Genomic DNA, 14,722 nt, shown 5'->3' with positions numbered 1-14,722 from the left:
AGTGAAACTAATCAGTTTGCCAGCGCCAACTTTTAGAGAAAAAGCACTCAAAATCTTTTTTAAACTGAGGACCAACATGTAAAATAACAAAATTAGCAGCACATTTACAGAGTGAAGAATGTGTCTGTACAATTAAACCAGCTGTTAGCCTTTTTACTGTAATGTTAAATGTGATGTTTGTGCTTTCATGAATGTAGAGTTTAATCTCTGTCATAATCATTTTAAAGTCTATGTTTATGAATTAGATTTTCATTTCGACCAAACCATAATCAGTGAAAGCAATAATGTCAGTAAATAGTGAAACATATTGACATATGTAACATGCCTGTTAATTTCCTGGAGTCAAGGGTGACGTCTTCAAATGTCTTGTTTTGTCTAAAAGTCAGTCCTAAACTCAAAGATGTTCAGTTTATGATCATGTTTGACAAAGAAAAGCATTAAATTGTCACATTTGAGATGCTGAAACCATTTTTGCTTAAAATGACCTATTAAGATCATTGCAGCTCTACATACTTTATCGCTAGTTTCTCCCACCATTAAATAATGATGAATGATGAAAAGCCTTTTTAATTTCAGGTCAAACATTTCTCATCTAACAATACACTTACACATTTTACACATTTTCATCAAATAAACACATGTGTTGTGTTGTTGTGATGTTACAGTAATCAGTGTCATTTCTGCTGCGTTATGACTGATGTGAAGCACAGAACTAAGTTTCTGATTAAACTGAAAACATTTTGGGGAAGAAGCATTAAAGAGTGACTGTGAGTGACACCAAAAAATGTCCAGCATTGAATGAAAACTTTACGTATTTTGTGTGTGTGGGGAGATGGAGACTGTATGTACACAAAAGTGTGTGCTTCCAGCCTGGGCGCCAGAATAAAAACGTTGGCATTGTACGTTTCTGCAAACCACAGAAACATTGAATATCTACGTTTCAACACATGTAATTTGAAGCATGTTAACATTTCAACAAAACATACTATATCAACATTTTGACAAAACGTGGCATATTTACATTTCAACAATACGTATCATATCTAAATGTCAACAATTTTACTTGTTTCTCCGCAGCAACAACAAAAAACTTTCACTCTTAATCCTTGAGAATGAAATCATGATTTTGACAAATGATAAATGACCATTTTGGCAGGAAAACTTTACGTATGTTGTGTGTGTGGGGAGATGGGGGCTGTATGTACGCAAAAGTGTTTGTGTGCATCAGGTACAACATTTTGATATACATGTATGTGTGTTTCATCATTACTGCTTCCACTATATACCTGCACATACAGACATTTTGTTCACCTCAGTCCCGCAATGAAGCTTGTTGTCTCCTGTTGTGTGTGTCACAGAGGCTGATCCCATCAAACCAACTGGACCTCCACATGACACTACTGCTCACCTGGCAGCTGTCCCAGTTTACCTCGCTGTTGCTGTCTGCATTGTGTTTACTGTCTGGGAGTAACTTAAAGGACACAACAAGGCAGACAAGAGCAGATCACTGCAGGAGAAGCAAGAAAATCAGACACTAATATAAAACTTTCTTGAAACAAATTGGTTTGTATTGGAAACAGGTGAACTGATCTAACCCCAACGATGTTTTCAATTGTTTTATTAAATGAATATTTTAAGATGCAAGAATATGTGTCACTGATAATGTTACATGGCCAGTGTTGACAAGGTGTGTACATTAAGGGTTACTTCAGGATTCTTCCTGTGTGTGTGATCACACATGTTAACTGAGGATCTACCTGCTTGTCATGTGACAGGACTCTTTGTGCTGCTGTCTGCACTATTAGCAGAGGGAAAACTGACATGAAGTATGTCAGTTAGTTGGCTGGGAGCCAGGAGGCATGGGAAAATATTTCATCAGGTAGCACCATTGAGGGTGTGTCTCACAGCACAAAACACAGACTGAAATACAAAATGGCAGAACACAAACACACAGTTATGAATTAAAACCACAAGAACCCAAACTCACATCTTTCCTCCAGCAAAAAATCTATGAAATTTCCCGGGCTTGAATGAGGAGATGCCTCATTTGTTTTTCCAACATGTCTTCGCCTACTTCTGTGATCCTCGTGTCTGACCTCTTATAAAAATATTCTTTTATGAATGAAGGAGTGGAATAACAGCCAGCTGGCTGCGGTCAGGTCCTGCTGTTCTCTGGCAGTTAAATGATTGTGAACACAGAGGGATCCTGAAATGAATCTGCTCAAACGTGAGGACACAGACACTGGCATCCTTTTTGTTTCAGTTACAATATGTAATGTAACACACACACACATTACACACAAGACAGTAGTTCCTCCTGAGGATGTTTTGTACATCTTCAGTATCATGTTGATGAATCTTGTCAGCTCTGATGGCAGAGAATTATGGCAAACCGAGCTTAGTGGCTTGCCAAGACAATTGTCTCATTACCTCTGGTAACATAAGTTAGAAATTTTCAGTGAATGGGGTCAGAAGGCAGAGAGTAATGTGAGAGGTATGATTGTGTGGGTGTATCATCCTTATAGGAAAAGGGACTGGACTTCTCTCCCTTATACAAAGAGGCAGCTGAATTGAGGAGGTGAATGCTGTTTGCACTGTGCTGCTTACCTGTGCAGTTAAATATGAGAAAATTAGAGGTCAGTATTAACTGATATTCTGATATGAAGAAAATTGGTCTTCATTGGTTAACTTTATAGTGATTGAATAATTGATAGTGAAGAGACTAAGAGACTAGCAGCTCTGTGAGGCTGTACTTAGTGGGCACATTGGTGTTTTGAGCTAAATGCAAATGTTAGCATGCTAACATGCTCACAATGATACTTTTAACCTGCTTATGTTTAGCAGGTATAATGTTTACCATGTTCATCATCTTAGTTTAGCTTGTTAGCATGCTAACATTTGCTAATTAGCACTAAACACAAAGTACAGTGGAGCTGATGTCATTAGTTTTGTGCCTTAGTTGCTTCTGTTGACAGGCTGACAAACCCTCCTGTGTCAGTAGCTCCTGAACTTCAAGTCATTTAAACTCTATTTACTTTCAATTGAGACTTCACCATATCAGAAATGTATTTTGGTCAGTGGTTGGGAGCAATAATGTCAGGTGTTTTTTTCAGAGTGGAATGAGAGACAGCACTCAAAGTTGGGAGAAGAAGAGTGATTGACACCAGAATTGAATTTAAAATTGAAACTTGGTTGAAATAATAACACTGATGTTGAATTTTTTTGTCCTAAATTGTAATCAGATTCATTATATCGACAGTTTTCCTCTCACTGCATTGAATTAAAAGCATTTGAGAAATTAATCTGGGTTCTTTTCAAGAATATATGTAAGCCTCAGCATTGTCACATAATTAACACCATCCCTACATTCATGCAGGTGAAATATGCTTAGAATATAGATAGAAATCCTGAGGCCATCAGAATGAGGGAATCAATAATGAACTGGTAAACATCTAAGAGGAAGTTATCTACAACAAAAACATACCCAGATAAAGCAAACACTCCAAATAAGGGAAGGAGCTGAATGAAGAAAGGGAGTGTCAACAGATAAATCATCAGCATCACAGACGCAAAAATATGAACTTGTCAGGTTCATGTGAGTGAGTCATGAGTCACAAGCTGGGATGAAGCTATATGTAACATCTATAAAAGAGAATACCGAGCTAACCTGAAAAGCTTGTGGAGAAGGGAAGAAAGGAAGTGCAACTCATCTAGGGTAGGTGAAGCTTCCTGTTAAGTCTTATTAGAACCCCTTCAGACATACACTTGAATGTTACATCTGAATAAGTAAGTGAGTCAACTGATTGCCGTCACATAACAGAAAGTTTACAGCACACACATGGTTTAATATACTGAGAAATGCACATCTCATTTCACCTTCCCCAGAGTCATAAATTTGTCATTTAATTACAGAACTTACAATTAGCACATTATAAATTTTCTAAAAGATTGTGTCTGGTGAGTTTTTGAATTCATTCACTCTTTTCTTTACCAAACATTTTAGGGTACAATCTTCATGATTAGATTGTAATATTGTCATGACATGGAATACAAATAAAACACCTATACACATGTGCCCCCCTGGCCTTCTAACTCTCATTCAAGTAAAATCCCCTTCACTGTATTGGTCACAATGTATACTCTCCATTAACCACATTGAGCTAGTAATCATTGAAAAGTGCTACACAGCATACCTCCACTCCAAAAATATTCATACAGGTTTGAAACAGCTAACCTACAGATCCACAAGCCTCACTTCATCTCAGTCCCCCTCAGTCAGTAAGACACAAGAAACAATTCAGAGATCCTCAACTGCTCTTAGTTGTCAGATAGACACTAGCAGGAATGAGTGTAAAATGCCTGCTTACTGTAAGTTAAAAACAAAGCAGGCAGGATAGGTAGACTGAAGGCTCACATGCTACAGTTTGGATAACAAAAGAGACAATCTGGCTAAGTCAGGGAAAGGTATGTACAGTACTGGGGAGCTGATGAGGGGATTGGGTGTGCCTGTTGTTGTGGAGGTCAGGTACAACTGCTTGATAGACAGGGTCTAAAATAGCAGGTATGGTTAATGACAGAGCAAAATATGCAGAAATATTATAAACTGGCCATTGTCTTTAAAGTTTCACTTTCAGTCAGTGATACAAATCTCACTAAACACTTTCCTCTTAGTGTCTCCTCCATAATCCAGATAAAAATGTACATATAGTCATCTCTGTTGCCTTTACCTCATAGCAATAAGTTTTCCAAGCAGCAGAAAGTGCTGCATGAACTTTACCCTGGTTTTCACCTAAGGCTACATTAAGGGTATGGCTGCCCTTTCGTCTGACTGGTGCAGGTACATGAGTACTGCCACATTCTTCACATGCCAAAGTAAAAAAATACTCTCCAAAAATGTAATCAATACAATCAATCTAAGATAAGGTAATAAAGGAAAGATGCAACAGTATCTATGATGCGTGAATATGCACGCATTGTTTGGTGTTTCTTTTCTTTGCTCATTCAAATGAAGTCAGCAGGTTGCAGCAGCAGGTGGTGCGCTCATGAGTGTGTGTGTGTATGCGTGTGAGGAGGAGCGGCAGCAGGTAGCGGTGTGGGCACCCGTAGGATTGTGAGAGAGTCAGCCTGCAGCGCTGGCTAAATCCAGGGAGCAGCACTATATTATATGACCGCTCGCTCCCGCAAGATTTGCATTGGGTTCCGCGGGAATTCCACACCAACACCATGTTGTGTGTGTGTGGCTGCACTGTCTGTGAACCATAGTGAGGCTATGTGCAGAAATGATCAGCAAAAAATCAGATATATGAGACTGATTGGCTGGTCAACGGTCATGCCGCCGATTAGCTGAAAACCGACTGATTTCGATTGGTGGCTGATCGATCGGTGCATCTCTAATATGAGAGGATCATGATCATAATGGTCAATAAAAGGTCAGTATAGGTACTCACATATGAAAGCTCTGATGAAATATTTCATTCTGTTGCAAGACATCTCAGTAAAAAGAGGCAGACGTGCTGAGTGCACACACGGAGGAAGTGAACTGTTTCATTCACACACACCCACACAAACATATCCATTGTGCAGATTGAGCTCTTCATTGAGTAAACTCCCTGCATGATTTCTGTCAGATAGGCCAACATCTTACAACAGTACAATCAATTCTGTGCTTTTTCTGGGATGTGAAAAACAAGTGATTGAAATAACAGAGTGTTTAATCCAGGAGACAGGAAGAACAGAGGGAAACAAACACATGATTAAAATTATTAATCTTGGAGTGTGTGTGTGTGTCACTGTCTCTCCACCTCACCAAGGTCAGCCAACCACTACAGTTGTGGAACACAACACAGTATGATGTCAGAAAGTGAGTATTGACCAGGAGGTCAGCAAACCATTTACCTTGTACACAGGGACAAGATGCTACTGGGAACCAGAAATCCTCCAACAGTCCTGTTTGAAATCTTCAAGGTTTTGATTAACCCTATGTGAACTCAAAATGCAGCTTTCATGATTCAGACATTTCAAATAGGACCTTGTCTTTTGGTCAACACGTCCAAGGACCAAACACACCTTTTGGTCCTTGTCCAAATAAAAATCTTCTTTCATATTTCAACTTTGACTTAAACATTGGATTCTCAATCAATATTTAGTTAAATGACCAAACGTTTTCCATGGATGCCTGACAGAATGTCTGTTTGTGTACTAATGCACATACAGAAAATATATAAAGGTGAGAGAGCAGCAAGTGTGAGGACAGTATCTGTCATGCAGCATCTGTATTTTCAACCCTTAACCACATCCTGCCACAGTCTTCCCTTTTTTCCTTCTTCCTTAATCATCCAAACCTCTTAAACAGTCTAAGATCACTGTCAGGAAAGTCTAGTTTTCTCTCTGCACAACTATCATCAAAACTAGTTCTTGCAGGTGTACATATTTCTATGTGCTTCAGTTAGTTCACCCTTTCACATGAAAACTACATTTACCCTTTCAGAGAGGTGGCAGACATCACAGACTCACTTCATGTTATTATAATTCATACAATATGTTCTAGTAGCTGTGGATTACTTGGAACGTTTTACATCTGTCTGCAAGGGAAGAACCAGTTTGAGGCAGAGAAAAGATGAAGGCACACCCTCTGACATTCCCCCTCCTACTCCCCTCCCCTCCCACCCACCAGCAACATAAAGAGCAGCAGTCACACAGCTTTAACTGTTATACTCAAGATGTTCCACAGGATCACCCTTTTCTGTCTGCTGTCAGCTGGTGAGTATTTAATACTTAACTAAACTTTCCTCCATTGTGTACCGTTGTCTTTCAAACAGATCATTCAGTGCAGGAAAGCAGCAAAGTGCTCAAATTAAACTGGTTTATCAGATTTGTTTACAGTAGCTTTGATGACTTAGACTTGCACTTAACTTGCACCTGATTTCAATGTGTGTGGGATGGGTTGATGGCTTGCAGCGAGATGTGACTGAGGATTCATTTAGAGGTTAGAATTAACCACATCAAAGTACTGAAGTAGCATAGAGGGAATGCCACTGAATTAAAGGAGGGGAATACTATTACAGTATGAATGTCAAAGCATGAGGTGTACCATAGTTGATGGTAATTGTTCATTTGTGTGATGGCCCTGAGGAAGAAGTTGTTACTGATTATGGATTAGAAAGCTGGGAGATTAAAGTGTTTGCTGATTGCTGGATTGAGTGAGCATCATGAGTTGAAGCGGGGCTCAATGTCAGGCAGGTTTGTTCCAATCATGTCCTGAGCGGTTCCTCTGACTCACTGTAGTGTGGTTTTGGGTGAACGGTGCATGAGAGGAAGTTGACCAGTAGGTTGAGCTAAGTTCTTCTGGGCTTTAACCGCTACTGAGGAGGAGGTATTAGTGGTCCAGAAAAGGTCTTCAGTGATGAGGAATTTTTAATCTACTGCTCCATTATTTATGAATTTTGCTGCATGTTCTGCATTTCTGGATTTGTGAAATCTGTGATCAGTTCTTTTGTTTGCTTGATGTTAGGGTTAAGGTGATCACCACAAAGCACCATACTTCCTTCCTGTACACAGACCACAGTTGGTGATGACTGGTGTCATCTGCAAACTTTAGGAAAGTTTTAGAGGCATGAACACAGACACAGTTGTTGACACAAGATTAGAGTGGAGGATGCTTTTAATCTGAGGAAAGTTAGTTAGAAAGTTAAAAAGTCTCCTTCTCTATCAATAGAGGCATGTAAAACAATGTCCAAGTGTCATAGAAAACATGGTGCCCTGATGTGAAAACTAAAGTAACAACTAGACTTGTTGTAAAGTAACAAGAGTGACTTGACAAAGACAATCCCTGGGGTTGTTTTCTCTTCATGTGTCGTGTGTGTGTGTGTGTGTGTGTGTGTGTGTGTGTGTAGTTTTCCCTTTGGTGGAACGAAGACTTTAAAGCCAGTGTGGTTTTCATGCTACTCTAGCTCCACCTGCAGATGGAGAATGTGAACGTCTTCCTATCTAAAGATACTCAGACACTTATAGAAAATGATGAGAGAGACAAACCAGAATGTTTTTGTAAACAGTGTTTCTAAGTTTCTTATTAGCACTAATTTTAGAATATATTAAGAACAATATAGACATATGAAAGTAGTCAGCTACCAAGGCAAAAGAATACACATTACAGACTGTGTACTTTTAAGGATATAAATAAGTTATCTTGTATTTTGGCCTCTTTGTAACAGTGACGCACACAGTTACCAGAGTTTCAGTTGCTTGGATTTCTTTTCCTGATACAGTTCCATGTTTTTAGATATGCTATGGCTCTAGAGGTGATAATGTTGGTCAGTTGGTTGGTCTGTCTTCTACTTGGGCCAGACAGAAATATCTCAACAACTGAAATTTTGTACAGACATAACTTCCAGATGATGAATTCTACTGACTTTGGTGTCTCCTGACTTTCCCTGTAGTGACACCAGCAGATTGGTGGTTTTGAGTAAATGTCATCAAATGACATTTTGTACAGACATTCATGTTCTCCATGTGATGAACTGTAGTGATTTTTGTCATCTCTTTTCATATAGCGCAATCATTACATCAGCATCTCTCCACATGTACATGACAATATTCTCCAATGGATGAGTCAGAATGTCCAATATGATATTTTGTTGATTTTCATTCTCAAACGTATACATACATTTGTCTAAAGATTTGTAGTGGTTAGATTTGTTGAAACCAGTTGAAAGTTTCTTTTTTATTTTTGTAAGATTTTGATTAAGGGATTAACATCCTCTCTCTTTCTCTCTTTTAGTGGTTGTTGCTCTGCCAGATGGACAGAGTGAAACTATCAAACTGACCGGAGAGGTTGGAAAGAACCTCACTGTAGACATTGGACTACAAGTTGACGATCATGTCGTCCTGTTCTCTGGTCCAGATAGACGTGTTCTACTCAATTATGACAATGGAACACTGTTGTCCAATGAATTAGGTTTTCATCTGGACATAAAGAGCGGATCCATCATCATTTCATCTCTAAACCTCAACCACAGCGGAGAGTTTCATTTACAAATCACTCATCGAAACAACGTGGTGGACAAGTACAAGTATGAAATTAATGTCACAAGTGAGTATTTTTGGTTTAAATACTTCAAGATCCCCTCCAGACATGTATTAATACATATAAAAATACTCTTTAAGATGACATCTCCTCCTTCTCCCTCATTAAAAATTGTAGACTCTATGAATATGTAAATATATTTCATCCCATAAGTTTAACAGCTGGACACAAGATGTCTCCTATTTTACTGTAAAGTGGACTCTGAGTGTTTGTGCACTGGAGGCTTCATGTTTCCACATCACACTTGCGTAAATTGAATATTGGTCCAGGATTGGCTTCAAAACTAGTTGTGATGTCACAAATCCTGCTCATAGGTTCACCCCAGCTTGTTGTCTCCTGTTGTCTGTTTCACAGAAGCTGATCCCATCAAATCAACTGCTGAATCTTCACAAGACACTTCTACTGACCAGAAGATTTACCTGGCAGTTGGCCTGTCTGTCTTTGCTGTCGTTGTCTGTGTTGCTGTGCTGGTCCTCTATGGAGTTAGAAGTGGGAGAATTAGAGGTCAGTATTGACATACACGGTTCTGATGTTTATATGAAATTAGAAGCTTTTAAGACAACAAATAAAAAGCAAGTTATCCAAAAAGCATTGCTCCATAGCTGCAGTATTTTCCTGTTTTTACACCCAGCTCTTTAATCAATCATAAACTAATCTTTGTTTGTCTCACTGTAACCTCTTCAACATGAAGTCCATAGCGTCACCAGCAAATTATGATATTTTCATGTTTTCTCCTATTCATAGGAAATTGCTGCTCTTCTGCTGCATCCACAGGCAAATGTGGGCATAATGGTGTGGTCTGATGTCGGTGTTTGATCTTCTGCAAGCACTACAAGGGATTATCTCCTTGATTCTACCAAGAAAGGCGTAGAAAGGAAGACCTTTGGATTTCAGAAACATTTCAAAATGCTCTGCTTTCGATCTCACATCAATGTGATTTGTTTTCTTAGAATGATCTTGAAATGTGAAAGCAGGCTCACAGAAGTCAGTCATATCAGTCCTGGGAGCTGCTACAGCTGTAGCATTAGCATCCTTGGCTGGGTTTCAAACTCAAAATGTTAAAGATCCCCTCAGATGTGTATTAAGACATATAAAATATTGTACTTTAAACAATAATATGTGCCTAATATGGTTTTTCCACAAAAAAATTGTCATTTTAAAATCCTTAAAATTACATCTCCCCCTTCTACCTCATTAAAAAATCCAGAATCTATGAATATGTAGGAGGCTTCAATTTTCCACATCACACCTGTGTAAGTTGATCATCACCTCTGTTAAGTAGAGTGACCGCCTGAGTTTCTACAAAAATAATTTGAATAAATGTTCATATTTTTTTTTCTGTTATTTTTCTTTGATGTGTCCCATTTCAGTTTGACTACACTGATTGATCTTATCCAAAGGATCTTAATTAACTGTGTCATGAAATGTGATTTAACATGTTGTTTTTGTCATATTTTTGCCCTGATTCCTGATTCTGTATGGCAGTGTTGTTTTGTCAATAAACAAATTGCTAGTTTGATTTTGTATTAAAGGCACACTCTTATTTAAAACATGGGTTTTAACAATGAGACCCCTTAACATCTTAACTACTGTAACTCAGAGTAGCTGGATCGATATGCTGATACATAATGAAATGGAAACACAAAAGTGCAGATATTTTCAGCTTGCTTCTTTTTTTTTTTTACAGTACATAGAATGAAAAGATAGGAATCGAGTGAGAGTCACAGGAAGCTGACGGAAGAGAGTAGGAAATAGGGGGGAAGGAAAGAGGCAGATGGAGAGGAAGTGAGATAGAATCAGATGGCCAAAACCAGAAATGGGTGGAGGGTGGGCTCATTGTTCTGTAGTCTGTTGAAAAACAACAACAATGTAAAACAGGTATATATATATTTATTTAACTCTGTTACTCAAACACACTGAAATGTTATTATGATATGTTCAACCGGCCACTTTTACACTGATCAAGTCAGCTATGATTAGAGCTCTGCTCACTGTTTCCTTTTTCCTGTTTATAGAATGTTTTTAGCTGAATAAATATTGTAAGTTAATGTCAATACTTGTTGTAGATTTACATGTATTGTCAATGTCAGCAGTTATTCTAGTCATCATATTTTGGGAGCAAATCAGACTAACTAACTGTTTGTTAAGGAACCACAGTGCTGAGATGGAGGAAACAGACTCATATACAGAAATATTCAAACCTGAACAAATAAAACAAAAATTATGTGAATGGAGAGATATGACTAGAGGAAATAGAGAAATAGATAGAATAGCCTTTAAAGACACCTGTAGGATAGAGGTTCAGGTGTATTTGAGGAACCTGTAACGGGTATAGGAAGGACCCAATAGCAGCACAAATGACACTGGTTTAAACTCAGCAGTCTTTATTTCACACGATGTCAAGGAAATATTAGCACGGTCGGAGAAACACAGTTTTTGAACCCCGATCCTCCACTCCCACAGCAGACAAAGACCAGGGAACAGGCAGGCAGAACTCAGAGTCAGGGACAGAAGGCCGGTGGGTTTACCGGGGCAGAGACGAGGAGCGATGGTCGAAGACAAGCTGATCAGAAACCAGGAAGGCAGTCCAGTGAAGAGAGCAAGATGACTGAGCATAGTAGCGTAGACAATCTGACAAGAAGGGAGTGGGCCGAGGCAGCTTATATACAGGCTTGATTGCAGATGATGAGCAGGTGGGAGCGCCAGGTGAAGGTGGTTGAACTAATGAGGGGTGTGGCAGAGCAGAGAGTGAGACTGAATGATTGGATAATTCCCACAGCAACAGGTGAGGGGGAGAGCAGACTCTGACAGAACCAAAAACTACAGCTCTGTCAAAAACAGACTGATAAGTCCCAGAACACAATAACACTGAAACTTCTGTCTGTGTGCAATGATAAACCTATCTGTGCAATCAGACGGTGCAATATAATGTTATTTCTTTAATGATTTACTTTAATGATTTAAAAAAAAGGCTACGTTCAGCATATGGAAATGCTGTATGCAGTAATGCAACTGTAGCAGATATTTAAGCAGCAAAACTGAACTGAACTATAGCTTTTAGGCTCTCTGCAGTGTGTATTATGGACCAATCTCAGTACTGAAATATGGAGAAAAGCCTGAAAAACTGCAGGCAGCGGCGGAAGACGCTCCGCTCTTTGTATGGAAGTGAACTACTGGCTGCTTGCGTCTTTTCCTTTTCCACCGATGCTTGAAGTAAAGTTCCGCTTTGATACATCAAAATACCAGTTTTTCAGGAACAAAAATATCTGGAGCTAGACAAAAAATACAATGCCACCAGTTGACATACATGACACATTTAACCAAATCTTTCACAGCTACAGATTTCTTTTAAATTTAATTGGCTGAGTATTAAAATACCAGGCGATTAATTTGAGAGTGATAGAAGGCTCCAATCCCAAACTAATCACCAGAACAAAACGGCATTGTACGTTGCTGCAAACCACGGCTGAATCTCTATGTTTCAATGTTGATCACATTTGAAGCTTTTCGCGTGTCATTTAACGCTGCATTGATTGGCCGTTATCAGTTGAACAATTATGTTTTATAGTGTCAACCCTGTGATTTCTGATGGTGGGTTTAACTTTTTATGGGCCTTTAGATCAAATAAGGGTATCAAAACAGATGTGTTAAACCTTTAAAGTAACCTGGGCTCATATCCGTAGACTCAACAATCAGATTCTCTCTGCAGAAACTTTCTGCAGGTGTTGTTTGACGCACCCATATATGAACAGGCTCAGCAGGTCGCCTGGTACACCAGCTCTTTTAAGTTTCAGTTAAGACCCACTATAGTGTCAAGTCAACACTAATATAAATGTGATCTCTTGTATGTTCTTAAGATTGCACCGGTGGCTGAACTGTTGAGACTTCAGCAGAGAAAACAGCTCCCATCTGCTGTGACTGCTGAAGACATGACTGACCTACTGGTGGAGGAGAGCAAGAGCATAGTGAGAGTGAAGTGAGTTACTGACACACACACACACACACACACACACACACGCAGTCCAGCACTACACCTGACCTGAACTCTGCTCATGTTACACTAGTCTGTCTCTAATGAGGAAGAGGGAAACAGTAATGATGAAGCTTGTGTTTTCTTTCTGTTTGAACGCTCTGGGAGTTTGAACTGGAGGATTCTGATGCTGATGTCAAGCCTCGTCTCAAGCTGGTAAGACCAGATCCTGAAAAGACTTCACAGTTGTAGTTTGGAGTTAAATATGACAAATCTGCTCATCATATCTCATTCCTAATTTCAGACGTTTGAGGTGGACACCAGCATGAAGGCGTGAGATGTTGAGTTTGAAGCCAGAAAGCTCCTCAACCCTCCACAGACCATGCATCATTAACAGAGACACACACACACACACATACACCCAGAGCCTAGAAAGCAGGGTACTGGTAAAGAAAGAGGACTGTAACTGTGACAGAGGGGAGTTGGACTGTTGTCGTACATCCAATTAGAGAAGTTAAGTGTGTTCAACTTTAGCACTACAATTTACAATTCCATTCTGGCAACCTTTAACAACAGTCAGAAATGTCATGCATTATATATATACATATCCATATATAAATATTAATATAATTTCCTCCCGAAGCAACTTCCCTGGTGGTCTAGTGGTTAGGATTCGGCGCTCTCACCGCCGCGGCCCGGGTTCGATTCCCGGTCAGGGAACTCGATTTTGTTTTTATATTTGCTTTTCTGGATATTCGAGCTTCCGTTGTAGCACGCGCTCCGATATTTCTAGCATTACATTTCAAACGTTACAGAATTATATGCATTTTTTGTAAATGACACACAGTCGCAGTGATTTGACACTGATTACATTGTTTTAAAATCTGTGAATTAATTATATTTTGTAATCCATAAATACACATGCTTTCCATGCCACCTACTACAAAATACTTAACAGTGCCATCGTGTGGACGTGATACAAAAGTCATCATTGGAGCATTCAAACAGGAACAGGGACTAATAAATATATTCATGCAAAACATCTCTTGATATCTACAGTATTCTTATTAAATACTAATTATTGTGGAAGAACAAATAATTGTTGTGAAGGTGCGTGAGCTTTGGAGTACCTTGTCAGTAATTCGTGGTCGTGTCTAGATGGTAACCCTCGATTTGCGAAGCTCTCGCGAGATTTCCAACTACCATGAAAAACTTGTGGACTTCTCTGCAGAACTTTTTAAGCACAGCACTGTCACATCATTCCACTCATATAAATGCAGACTTGCGTCAAACTCGGCGAGAAGTTTGAAGCGACTCCGGGTATATCTGTTATTGCTGGCGTGTGCAGCGTCGAGCGCTACTGAGCTGAATCAAGTAATGCGCATGTGCGAGTTTCGCAAATCTAGGGTTACCGTCGAGGCACCACCACAATTCGCTGTGGAGAGGTGTATCAGTATCGTGTGACTGTGTGTGAAAACATAACACCTCCTTCGAGCCGGATTTGAACCAGCGACCTAAGGATTACTGCCATAAGCACCTACAGTCCTCCGCTCTACCAACTGAGCTATCGAAGGGATATGCGCCCTCGAAGAACAGATGTGGTAAAAAAAAAAAAAAAGTGAAAAATGAAAAAAGTACGTTATTATATGAGACTGTTCTGCACAGTGTCC

The 14,722-nt window shown here is 39.3% G+C and overlaps 1 long non-coding RNA gene and 2 other non-coding genes across 3 annotated transcripts; 1 reads left to right on the top strand and 2 right to left on the bottom strand.

Moving 5' to 3' along the window:
- Nucleotides 1–1,385: 1,385 nt before the first annotated feature.
- On the bottom strand, nt 1,386–14,664 carry LOC137179595 (uncharacterized). Its single transcript, XR_010927841.1, has 3 exons — nt 14,183–14,664; nt 9,502–9,557; nt 1,386–1,471 (listed from the first exon to the last, which is right to left on the bottom strand). It is a non-coding gene; the product is annotated as an uncharacterized lncRNA (long non-coding RNA).
- On the top strand, nt 13,701–13,772 carry trnae-cuc (transfer RNA glutamic acid (anticodon CUC)). The gene has a single exon. It is a non-coding gene; the product is annotated as a tRNA-Glu (tRNA).
- On the bottom strand, nt 14,539–14,626 carry trnay-gua (transfer RNA tyrosine (anticodon GUA)). The gene is given in 2 exon segments: nt 14,539–14,574; nt 14,590–14,626. It is a non-coding gene; the product is annotated as a tRNA-Tyr (tRNA).
- Nucleotides 14,665–14,722: the final 58 nt, after the last annotated feature.

This window comes from Thunnus thynnus, chromosome 3, assembly GCF_963924715.1.
Source record: "Thunnus thynnus chromosome 3, fThuThy2.1, whole genome shotgun sequence".
Lineage (NCBI taxonomy): Eukaryota > Metazoa > Chordata > Actinopteri > Scombriformes > Scombridae > Thunnus > Thunnus thynnus.
This window is presented reverse-complemented; position numbering and strand designations above follow the sequence as displayed.